Here is a 13,337-nt window from a genome sequence, read left to right as displayed (position 1 = left end):
TAACATACCCATGATACTCCCATTACACACCCATGACACTACCATAACATGCCCATGACACTCCCATAATGTACCCATGACACTCACATAACATGCCCATGACACTCTCATAACACACCCATGACACTCCCATAACATGCCCATGACACTCCCATAACATGCCCATGACACTCACATAATATGCCCATGACACTCCCATTACACACCCATGATACTCCCATAACATGCACATGACAATACCATAATATGCCCATGACACTCACATAATATGCCCATGACACTCCCATAACATGCCCATGACACTTACATAATATGCCCATGACACTCCCAAAACATGCCCATGACACTCACATAATATGCCCATGACACTCCCATTACACACAAATGATACTCCCATAACATGCACATGACAATACCATAATTTGACCATGACACTCCCATAACATGCCCATGACACTCCCAGAATGTGCCAATGACACTCCCTTAACATGCCCATGTCAATCACATAACACACCCATGACAATCACATAACATGCCCATGACACTAGCATAACATGCCCATGACACTCCCATTACACACCCATGACACTCCCATAACATGCACATGACAATACCATAATTTGACCATGACACTCCCATTACATGCCCATGGCACTCCCATTACACTCCCATAACACAAACATAACATGCCATAACATACCCATGACACTCCCATTACACACCCATGACACTCCCATAACATGCTCATGACACTCCCATAACATGCCCATGGCACTCACATAATATGCCCATGACACTCCCATTACACACCCCTGATACTCCCATAACATGCACATGGCAATACCATAATTGGACAATGACAAAACCCTTAACATGACATTCCCATAACATGCCCATGACACTCACAAAATATGCCATTGACACTCCCATAACATGCCCATGGCACTCCCATTACACACTCATGACACTCCCATAACACACCCGTGACACTCACATAACATGCCCATGACACTCCCATGACATGCACATGATGATCCCATAAACATGCCCATGACACTCCCATGAAATGCCCATGACACTCCCATAACACGTCCATGACACTCCCATAACACACTCATGACACTCCCATAACACACCCATGACACTCCCATGACATGCCCATGACACTACCATAACATGCCCATGACACTCCCATAACATGCACATGATGATCCCATAACACACCCATGACACTCCCATAATATGCCCATGACACTCCCATAACATGCCCATGACACTCCCATAACATGCCCATGACACTTCCATAACATGCACGTGACAATCCCATAACACACCCATGACACTCAAATAACATGCCCATGACACTCCCATAATGCACTCATGACACTCCCATAACACACCCATGACACTCACATAACATGCCCATGACACTCCCATAACATGCACATGACAATCCCATAACATGCCCATGACACTCCCATAAAATGCCCATGACACTCCCATAACATGCCCATGACACTCCCATAACATGCCCATGACACTTCCATAACATGCACGTGACAATCCCATAACATACCAATGACACTCCCATAACATGCATGTGACAATCCCATAACACACCCATGACACTCACATAACACACCCATGACACTCACATAACATGCCCATGACACTCCCATAACATGCACATGACAATCCCATAACATGCCCATGACACTCCCATAACATGCCCATGACACTCCCATAACATGCCCATGACACTCCCATAACATGCACATGACAATCCCATAACATACCCATGACACTCCCATAACATGCACGTGACAATCCCATAACACACCCATGACACTCACATAACATGCCCATGACACTCCCATAATGCACTCATGACACTCCCATAACACACCCATGACACTCACATAACATGCCCATGACACTCCCATAACATGCACGTGACAATCCCATAACATGCCCATGACACTCCCATAACATGCCCATTTCACTCCCATAACATGCCCATAACACTCCCATAACATGCACGTGACAATCCCATAACATACCCATGACACTCCCATAACATGCCCATGACACTCACTTAACATGCTATTGGACTGGTCAAACAAATGCAGTTAAAATGTATACACTGCTGAAACTGCTGTATGTCTCTCAATAACTCAAAATAGAGGTCCTCTGTAAGGTTCTCATCTCCCTACAATGCCACTTTTTTAAATTAATCTGTGCTGGAATGCACCCAAGGGTAAGAATGCTCTCTTTTCAGATGTACTATTCCTTAACCATGTTCAATTCTCTTTATGCATTTACCAATGTCTACTATACCATTCTGATATTACCACCCTGCTTACTCTCTTATGCCTATTCCCAAACAAACTGAGCATCTGATCTGGCATATTTTGAATTTGACCCACATAAAGATCTCTTTGGCTTGGAGATGACCAGATCCACCCACCCTTGGCTCCATTGTTGAGAAGTAGAGATGTATGTGGGTGCCCGTGTTTTGGTTTTGGTTCTAATTCATCATTGTGTTTTGGTTTTGGCAAAACTACCATCAAGTATTTTGGTTCAGATTTGGATTCTTTAAAAATCAATAAAAATCCATTAAAAAATCTATAAAAATTGATAAAACAGCTATTTTGGACCTGTTTACATGCAATCCAAAACCTGAGGTTTTTTTGTAAATCCGAGTTCCAAGATGACTACAGAACCGAATTGGGACTCAGGGCCTGATTCAGAGCCGGACGCTATTTGCGCTCGCTCGTTCAGAAAAAGGGGCCGGCTATTCAAATGAACCGTTTGCTCTTTGCGGTCTGTTCACACCTCTAGGTCTGAATGAGCGAAGCAAACATGCGGTCGTTTTTTTGGAAAACTACGCCCCCTGGCCGCTCGCATCCTACGTCATGTCCGCTATTTATTAGATTAATCGAGTACATCGACCAGCGTATGAACTGCTCGCTATTCTTGTGGTTGGTTTTTCCTACCGCAATCTTGCGAGCAGTTCTGACTATAAAATAACCCAGTGACGTGATCAATGACGCTGCTGTATTAATTATGCACACCCATAAAATGCCCGTTTTGACCTTTAAGCATGCCTGCATTCTGATTTCCACTCCCCGTTTTCAAGCACCTTCCCCTGTTACCACCCACATACGCCTCCTCCTGTCACTCAAAATAGCAGGCATTCGCTATTTAGCGAACAAACGATTTTCGGCCGCACTGACTAGTTCGCGCATGCGTATTACAATCCGTACGCATGCGCAGTTGTGCAAACATCGCTCGGAACGAACGAGCGGCCGCTTACGAACGGCTCTGAATCAGGCCCTCAGTTTGATTCGGAACCCCAAATTTATTACGAACTAGGTCTCAATTTGACTCGGAATGTTCAAGTGTGTTCGTCTTTCAGGAACACTGAACCGAACATATCTATTGAGATTGTTTCATTATTTATAAAATGGAGTATATCTGTTGTGTAACCTGCCATTCCTCTCATACATTTTTAGCAAATTGGTCCCCATGGCTGGATCATTATGGAGCATCCTCTTAATTCTCCCAAAGCCTCTGAGCAGGGCTAATAGTAGAGATGTACACTGACCCTCATGTTTTGGTTTTTCGTTTTGTATCTGGATTCAGCTTCATGTTTTGATTTTGGTTAGGTTTTTTTAAATATGGTATATATATATATATATATATATATATATATATATAGGGTTTTTTGTATACTTTTCTACATACAGTATTATTAGTCTCAATAACATTAATTTCCAATTATTTTTAGTCAATTTTGACCTCCTCACAGCTTACAATATTGTTTTCACCAATATTTGACAAAGGCTTCAATGAGCTGCCTGGCTAAACTAAACAACAAAGCAGCAGCACAAACACATGGCAGTTTAAAAAAAAGAGTATAGTATATCAAGGAAACAAAGTGGCACTGCAGTGGCATTCAGGATGGTAGTTTTCTACAAAATGCTAAGCTTTAGAATGTTTTCAGTAATGAAGAACTAGCTCAGAGGCCCAAGTGCAGTACAGGGAAATGGAGGTTGAGAATGTAGTGGAAGGCAGGTAAAAAATAATAATTGATTAATCGATTGAATAATTTAAAATAATAGAAATTGAGAAGTGGTCTTGCAAGAGCTGTATTGCAGTAACTGAGAAAAGTAAATGCCATATTGTAATACAATGTTAATAGCCTAGGATTCCTGAAAAGGGTTGCAAGAGAAGCTAGCCAAACAACCCTCCCTCCTCCTTAATTCCTAATTGGCAACATACCCCTGTAGTACATTTTTGAGGTGCGCCAAAGAGTATGAGTATGAAATTGCATTATATTTTTTAACTCACAAGTTTTATATTAACATTTTTTAACTATACAAGAACATACAACACAATACCTCATAGTGCCACTAGTATAAGTTGGATGGCACCGTAATAATGAAATTCTTTTTTTTAATACACAAGTTTTATACTACATTTTTTTTAACTGAACCTGAAGGCCCAGAAAACACAGAAAACTGCCTCATAGCACTCCTATTAATGGCACCCTAATGATGTTATTTTTTTTTTCAAAAACATGTGTGTTCACTGGGCAGTGTGTTGCAAATGTTATAAAATAATGTATAGTAGATGTTGTCCACAGTTGAGATCAGCACTGTTTTTAGTTGTTAATTCTTGCAAAAGTTTTAAATAAACAAATCATAAAATATATTTTGTTTTCTAAAATGTGCATATGCTCACTGGGCAGTGCATTGCAAATACATTATAAAATAACATATAGTGGGTGCAGTCCACCATTAATATCAGCACTGTGAGTCAATATGGATCACAATCAGTTAATAGAAGACCAGAAGCTGCAACCAAGTACTACTGAATCGAAATAACATTTTACATTGCTAAAGATAAAGCATCATGTCTAATAAAAAGAAAGTTTACTCTAAACAAAACATAAAATTGCCAGTATGCCATATAGCAATGTCAAGGAAAGGCTTAGGCCTTGGCTTTTATTTGTGAGAGGTGGTTCTACAACTGTTATCAGTAAGGTATCTTCTGCCTCACATGATGATGCATGATTGTTAGTCTCAGAGTTTAGAAAAGGTGGCAAAAAAAATTTAAACAGGAAAATAAAAAAGCACTAAAGAAAAAGAACAAATTGTGTGATCAGAAATGTCATAAATCCCTGAGGAGAGTTTAATGGTGTACCCAAAAGATGTGTGTGAGCCTGACTTTTCTGATAATGTACTCATAGTTAAGCCTCCTCCCACCATCTCTGCAACATGTGCAAATTTGGGAATGAGCAGCAAAATTAAAGCTGTTGACATAGAAAGTGAGGATGCTACTAAGGAAGTGTAACATATTCAGGGGGATATTTTTGTAGCTGATGCTGTTATTATGTATATAAAAGATGAGGATGTTGTTTGTGTAAGTCAAGTACCAGTGGAAGCAGTTCTTGCATGTGATAAGAAGGTCATTATCATGCCTAGGCATAAGCCCTACCTCTTATGTGTGGAATTATGTTTACCCAAATACAGACAACAATTGTCAAGCCATCTGTAGCATTTGTAAAACTGAAGCAAGTTTTGTCATTTGCATCGAATTCATGGAAAGTTTTTGTCAAAATCTGAAAATAATGCTAAAGTTGAAACAACATGCAGTCCAGTATCAGAAAGCTCCATTTTCTAAGCTAGATACTTGTAAACTCTACCACCAACCCTTTCATCATCAATCTCCTCATTAATGATAAAAGGTAGTCCTGCATCCAATTGTGAAGGCTGAGTCCTCCTCTATAAAGGATTTCTTATAGTAAGCCTTTAGCACTAGGCTGCTGCTAAGGGCCGATCTTCATCCCAGAAGGGGATCAAGAAGACCACTAGTAGTAGCTTCAAAAAGCAAATAAAAGATGTAAATACAAGAATTCCAACTCTAATAATGCATTGTTATATTAATATATATGTTAATTATTCTAATGACCTCCTTGCCCATTCCAGCAGCTCCTACTATGTAAACACTGAAGCAAATATAACAACAGTATAGTGTATAACAGAGCATAAAATATAAAGAGCACTATAAGAATAAATCATATAATAAAATATATTATATATTTAATTGAACACATATGTAACAATATTCATATAAAAACAATTAGATATAAAAAACAATAATCGTGGTTCACACAGCACATTGCATGTGATTATAGGCTCCCTGAGTACTTTATCCAAAACACTTGGGCCTGCTGCATTTGCGATCCCAGCACTGCAAATGAATTTTTAGGCTAGGATCACCATCATGACCATTGGTGATTGATGGTCACGATGTTGGAAGACACTGAGCCACCGGCCAGCTGAGTAGACCTAAGTTTACTTAATTGTACCAGCTTGCGAGCCCAGTACACTGCATCGATTAAAGCAGATCATGGGCTTACCACTCGTGGAAAACAGGGTGGACACGCCCCCATTTCTTGGAATGCCGACCGACACCACCACTTAAATGCCTCTGCCTGTCAATCGGTTAAAGGCATTGAAGGGTCTGCATGTGACTACTCAGGAATCAGCAATCAGTAGTTTGCTTGCTTGCACTGTTCAATCAGTCCCATACAACATACTGTAGTGGGAATCCTAAATTTTTGACTGTCAAGGGGATTGAAATTATTAAACATTTATTAATTATAAGAATAAAGCATGTTATGTTTTATAATTAACAGAAAAAATTATTTAAACTAAATTCTGATAAACTCCTGTGAATATTTTTAAAGAACACATGTTAAGATTGTTAATCATCTGCCCAAGTGTTTTGGATAAAGTAGTCATGGAGCCTAAAATTTGATTAGACATTATACATTTAAATATAGAGGTGAGTAATGGATTTTTTATTACAGGTACCCTATGGATTACTACTGGACAAGGGGACCGAATGGCATCAGGGATACTAGGTGAGTATGTATGATAGTAAATGTGAGTGTGCATGTATGTTATAATAAACTTTTAATGTTAAAGTGTGTGTGTAATGTGATTTTTTAAGTATTTCTTTTGCTGTTGAACTACAGGTACCAGGAGGCACCGTAATGGCCCACATGCTAGTACTTGTGGTTCTCCAAGTTCCAGTACACAGGCAGGCTTGCTGGGACCTGTTGTTCCACAGCTAAAAACAATATTTTTACTTCTAAATTTTACAACACACTATACTATCAACCTGGCACCCACTGGCCAGGGGTGTAGGAGATAACCCTGGGCTATCAGGCTAGGCATGGGGTGCATTGGAGAGGTGGTTCTCTTTAATGGGGGTATCACCACCTCCCTAGGCAATCCTGGCTGGGGGTGACTAGCAGTTAGGGGTAATGCTTTGGCCAGGCAACCCTGTGAAATGGTTTGCCTGACTGTGGCATTACCCTCCACAACTAGAAACAGTTCGATGCTGGTTGTGGAAATTACAGAGGACCCATACTCATTTTGTCCCCTGTATTTCCACAACTAGGACTGAAGAAAAAAAGCCCTGTGCTAGTGCTTATAATATGGGGGCCCCCTAAGCATTTTGGCCCCTGTATTTTTAGAACCAGGACAGGTTGTACAGAGCTGGTTATGCTTCTGGGGAGAAGATGCATGTTTTGATAAAAAAAAAATCATACTCTATGTGCACACAGAAACATGCAGGTATCTCATGGATATGTGCATGTTCTGTGTTACGCTGACCTGATCAGGATAAACTCACTATCCTGAATCTGGTCTATTGTTTTTGTGAGTTCTGAGGCAGCAATATGTGCGAGCGAAGCGAGTGAAGAATGGGAAAACATCTAGGTGCAAGATGTTTTTTGTGAGTTATAGTAAAGCCAGAAAAATTCTAGTTTTACTATAGTCACACTCTATTACATTTGCGAGTGTGTAAAAAATGCGAGTTTAGCACTAAACTTTAATTTTTTGCAAATTTGAAACCTACTACATTTGGCTCAAAATATATTTATATGAATGTAATATATTACATTATTTATTCTAATAGCACTCTTATTAGTATACTATTGTTTCAAAAATCAATTGACTGTTAAAAAATCTTTTGCAAGAGGAAGCGAATATAACAGCTCTTACCCAGTTGTAATGTGGATCACTGAAGCCATGACAGCTATGCTAGTATTAGATCTGCATCCAATATCTGCCATTAATGCTTCTGGTTTTAGACTGTTAATTGTGGTCCTGTGTGCCTGGTACCAAATTCCATTTTCGTTCCATTGTATCAGCAATTCTTTGCATGTACTAGAACATTAAAAAAGTAATTATTGGCCTACAAAATGTCATTGTACAAACTCTTTACTTAACAACAGATATGTGGACAAGTGACACTAGTCACACTAAAGATTGCATATTTGTGCCAGCACACTGGATGGATGTATCTTGACAGCAACAGCAGTAGGTAACACAAACTGCCAGTTCATTTATAGGCAGGCTACTCTCTGTATCACCAGCTTTAGTAAGTGGCATACTGTTGTCAACTTGTTAGAAAAATTTAAGGGTTGTCATAGAAAATTGCTTACCCCACTTACACATTCCTCAAAATTTGTAATTTTAATAAAGCCACAAATATTATGAGAGTATTTGAATTTTAATGGTTATGTTATAAAAGACAGACAGTAGAAATGTTGACAAATGTCTAGATTGACAAGAGATATAGGTCAACAGAAACAAAAGGTTGACACACAAAAGGTCAACATTGAAGATAAACAGGTACAAATTGTTGACAGTATCAAAAGGTCAACATGGAAATGGTCAACACATGTTTTTTTATAGCCCTAATCTTCACCCTAACCCTTCCTTTGGTGCCTAACCCTAACCATCAGGCTAGGTGCCTGACCCTAACCATCCCTTCTAGTGCCTAGCTCTAAACCTCATTTCTGGTGCCTAACCCTACTGTCGGGTTAAGTGCCAAACCCTAGACATCCTGTAAGTGCCAAAAAGCTAAAAAAAATTATTAGTCATTTGTGTGTCAACCATTTTCATGTCAACATTTTGATTATGTTGACCATTTGTACCTGTCAACCTTTTTCCATGTTGACCTTTAATGTGTTGACCTTTTGTTCCTGTCAACTTTTTGTACCTGTCAACCTACAGTATTGACTATCTAACAACTGGTGTCTATCTAGATATTGTCGGATATATAGTCTGGATACCAATTTGAACATGTCCCATGTTTTGCTCACACAATCAACTTGGTTCAGAATGTTTTTCAAAATGATAGGTGTCTGCAGGAGATTTTGTCTATGGCCCAAAACATTTCTGGACATGTTGGCCATTCAGCAACTGCATGTAGAAAAATGTAGCATCTGTAATAAAAGTTAAATTTGCCAAGCCACTAACTGAAGCAAGAGGTAGTAACAAGGTGAAATTCCCCCTTATATGCTTCAGCAAATGGAGGAAGAGCAACAAGCCATCCAAACATCCACAGAAAGCCATGACATAGGGAGAAGAGAGAGAATGTACCTTAGTCCAGCACAATGAACAATACTTTCTATACTGTGCAAAGTCCTGAAACCATTCAAAGTATTCACCTATGATGTGAGTTCAGAGACTTGCAGATTAAGGCCCTCATTCAGAGCCGTACGCTCTGAGCAGAGTGCACGCTCTGAATGAGGGCCGGGCTCCATTTTCATGGAGCGTCCTCCTGGACGCTCGTATAGCTGTGGGTCACCATCCACAGGCTATACGAGCGTGCTTTGTGATGGCCGCGATGGTCGAGACCATAGCGACCATCGAAATTGCGAGCCGGAGCCTGCGGTTGAGGTTTTAAACCGCAAGCTCCGGAGTGATTTTGGCTCTATCAGAGCCAAAATCACTCCCACTGACATCACTAGTGATGTCAGTGGGCCGGCTTCTGACGGGAGGCGTTCCCGTGGGAACGCCCCCATTAGGGAGGCACGCCCCCGGCACGCCCACCAAAGGGGGCGTGCTGTCAATCAACATTGACAGCACGCCCCCTTTGGTCGGACACAACGAGCAAAGGACTTTCCTTCGCTCGTCGCATCTGGCGCATGCGCACGACGGAGCTCCCTCCGTCGTGCGCATGCTCAGTGCATAACATCGACCCACTTGCGAGCGGACAGCCGCTAGCGAGTGGGTCTGAATCAGGCCCTAAGTCAGTTGATTCCCCTAGGAAATGCAGCTCAAAAAACTGTAATAAAATTTGAAAATAATTTGATTCTGCTAAATATGTAAGACTTATAGATCGTGTCCTTTATTTGCTTTGCCAGGATCCAAGGTTTGTCAACATCGTGAAATTGGATCACAACATTTTGTCAACCATGCTTGATAATATAGTAGGTTTAAGTCATACATTATGTCTTTATACCTGGCTGACATAGATCTTAAAATATGCAAAGAGCTCCTGGTGAGCAAGTTGTCAGCTTGAGTGGCACATGACACAATGTTGAATCCTTCTTTCATTTTTTCAGCCACTGCTGGTGTCAGGATAAACTGACCCACTGGTGATGTGGATGAGTCAACACAACATTTTGATATCTGGTCAGGTCTAAAATAGTTGCCCAAAATTAGTGACACATCTACCATAAATTAATCTGATACAAATGCCATCCATAGAATAGTGGAGAATTATTTTAATGACTGCATAGAAATAAGTGTAACTTTGAATGCTGGGATGGAAAAAAAGACAATTTGGAGAAAAGAGAAACTTCTTCAAAATGTGGAAAAGTTGATGTTCATCAAAATGAACTATAAGCTCCATGAGGAAGACTTTACCGGCAATAACATTAAAGTACAGAGACTTCTATAATGGTGGATGAGGGAAATGATGAGGATAACAATAATAACATCTTGCTACTTAAGAGAAGAGTTCATTAACAACACTTTTAGCTGCCTTAATTTTATTAATAGCATGTTTTGTGGTGGCCCAAACAAACCCACCACTTCAGCCACAAAAATGACAGTCCCTGTCGCTGAAGTGATTGGTGTGTTAAACTGTGCATGTCCCTTTTAATATATAATATAAAGGTGGGTGGGAAAATTCCATCTTGCACCTCTTTTCTTTGCACTAAGCTCTGTTTTAGGGCTTTAGCAACTGTCTTTTTGCATAGATGACAATTTTTTTTATAGTTTATTAAACAGCCATCCCGTTTGCCACTGCTATGTGACAAAGTTTGATAAATGTCCTTCATTCTTTTAAACTGGTGTGTGTTTGTGCCACTGCTCTGTTGCTTAGTTTAGCCAGCCAGCTTGCTGCAGGCTTTGGCCTATATTGGTGAAAACAATATTGTAAGGAGGTCAACAATGACTGGAATTGACTGGAAATTTATATTATTGAGGTTAATAATACTGTAGGAACAAAAACCGGCCCAAAATATGTGATTTTAGCTGTTTCTATATTTTTATTTTTTAAATACAGATACAATACCAAAACACATGAGGGTGGTGTTGGTAAAACAAAACATGATGATGATTTAGAACCAAAATCAAAACTCGGGGGTTTGAACACATCTCTAATGATAGACAAGGTGGATAGCTAGTTAAAAATCACATGAGGGCAACAGACTCCCAGGAGTAACACTAAATGATGGCTATTACCCCACAAAATGCATCAACACAGTAGATGTAAAACAGGGGAGCTTACAAGAAAAAAAAATAGGGTCCTTCAAATATCGCAATTAGCCAGAAGAACAATACTGTATAAAAAAAATCAAAACTTATAGATTATCACAGCCCAGGTCAGGAAGAACATTATCAAGTAAGTGAGGTACAAGATAGATGTAATCCTGCTAGGGGTGATACTATTGCATCTGAATCTGCAAGGGGGCCAGGAAACAGTGTTCGATCCATGGGGGTAGCAAGAGAGATTTGCAGAGAGCAGCCATCTGTCAGGAGCAGTGTGTGGGGTGGAGGTAGCAGCAGCACCTCACAATTTAACCTGCCTGCAGCAGTTACTGGCACCACCAAAGATCCAAGAGGTGGGGTGGATCAGCTATTCCCATATATATATATATATATATCCTACATTTGCGCTATATTTGCAAATATATACACAGTAAATGAATACACAATATACAGATAAGCAGCTTCCTTAGGGGTGGTCCTTTGTTGGTCAAAAGAACACAAATGTCTTAAAAACAAATTCATAAAGACTTTGTCCCTGGGAGTGCTTATATATAAATATTGTCAAGTTATGCTCCAAACTTTTTCAAACACAGCTATATCTCCTTTCATGAGGTGTAGGTTTCTGGGTAAGTGGGATGGTTAGGTCTCCTTCTTATGAAATAGAACCAGCACACCAAGATCACCCAACATATAATAATCAGCCTTTTAGTCTAATAAAATGTATTAATTAAAAATTAAAACTCGGTGCTTACATTAATAGTAATACAGATTTTTGCTGAAAATCACATTTATTTTCAAAATACCCAACACGTTTCACCAATATTTTGACTTCACCAGAGATATTTTTACTATCCTGATATAATCAGGTTTTTAGCAGCCACAGAGGATGTATAACTCATGTATTAATATCTTTTATTTTTATGACTCCAGGTGTACAGCAGCCACAGATATACTGTAAATCTGCATTAATTATTTTCTCTAAAGGATCCAATAACATGGCATCTTTCAAATATCCTCCATAAAATGGTCCAGAACACTCTACTTAGAAAGAGTTCAGAACACATCATGACCATGCCCCCCCTTCAGAATTATCCATTGATAATTCAGTTTTATTTGATTCATCCTTAATCTAAGGGCACAATCATTTGTTTGTGTCTGTGTGTGTAAGCATGTGTGCATATATATAATATTGTATTTCAATTAAATAGGAGAGACATACTGTACACTGTGATGGCACTTAATATATAGATACTTTTATTTATAAATATGACCTATATCTAAGAGGTGTGCTTTATTGTATGTAAATGTCCCTGATTTTAATTTCCAGAGCATGGGTCTGTAAGTTCAAGTTAATGTTATCACTACATATGAACACACAATTGTAGCAGAAGACATTTTTATAATACACAAAGTGACTTGCTTACAACAGTAAATGAGGTCATGATTCAGAGTAATGTCTCACACTAGCAATACAAAATAGTGGTTGCTCATATCAACCTAATGGTTTTTCATAGGTGATAGTAAAGGGGTTTACTCTGGACTATGTAAATAAAGAAAAAAGTTTCCCTCCAGGTTACTGCAATAAACAGCAAAAAGGCTTGGATACTACATGATAATAAAATCCAGAGGACTTTGTTCTATCCTTTTACACCGACTTAAAAATCCTGGGTTGATGTACCTGAAAGCACATCAACCTGAAATTTTTGTCAGTGTAAATGGATTCACCCAGGTCCAGGGACCCGGGGATCC

At 39.4% G+C, this 13,337-nt stretch overlaps 1 protein-coding gene across 1 annotated transcript in view; it reads left to right on the top strand.

Moving 5' to 3' along the window:
• LOC148481191 (vomeronasal type-2 receptor 26-like) overlaps positions 1 to 13,337 on the top strand; it is a 191,242-nt gene that overhangs the window by 54,024 nt on the left and 123,881 nt on the right. The window lies entirely within an intron of this gene.

The sequence above is a fragment of the Taudactylus pleione genome, unplaced genomic scaffold (genome assembly GCF_031769625.1).
Source record: "Taudactylus pleione unplaced genomic scaffold, aTauple2 ptg000592l, whole genome shotgun sequence".
Lineage (NCBI taxonomy): Eukaryota > Metazoa > Chordata > Amphibia > Anura > Myobatrachidae > Taudactylus > Taudactylus pleione.
The sequence above is the reverse complement of the archived record's forward strand: the minus strand, read 5'-3'. Positions and strand labels throughout refer to the sequence as shown.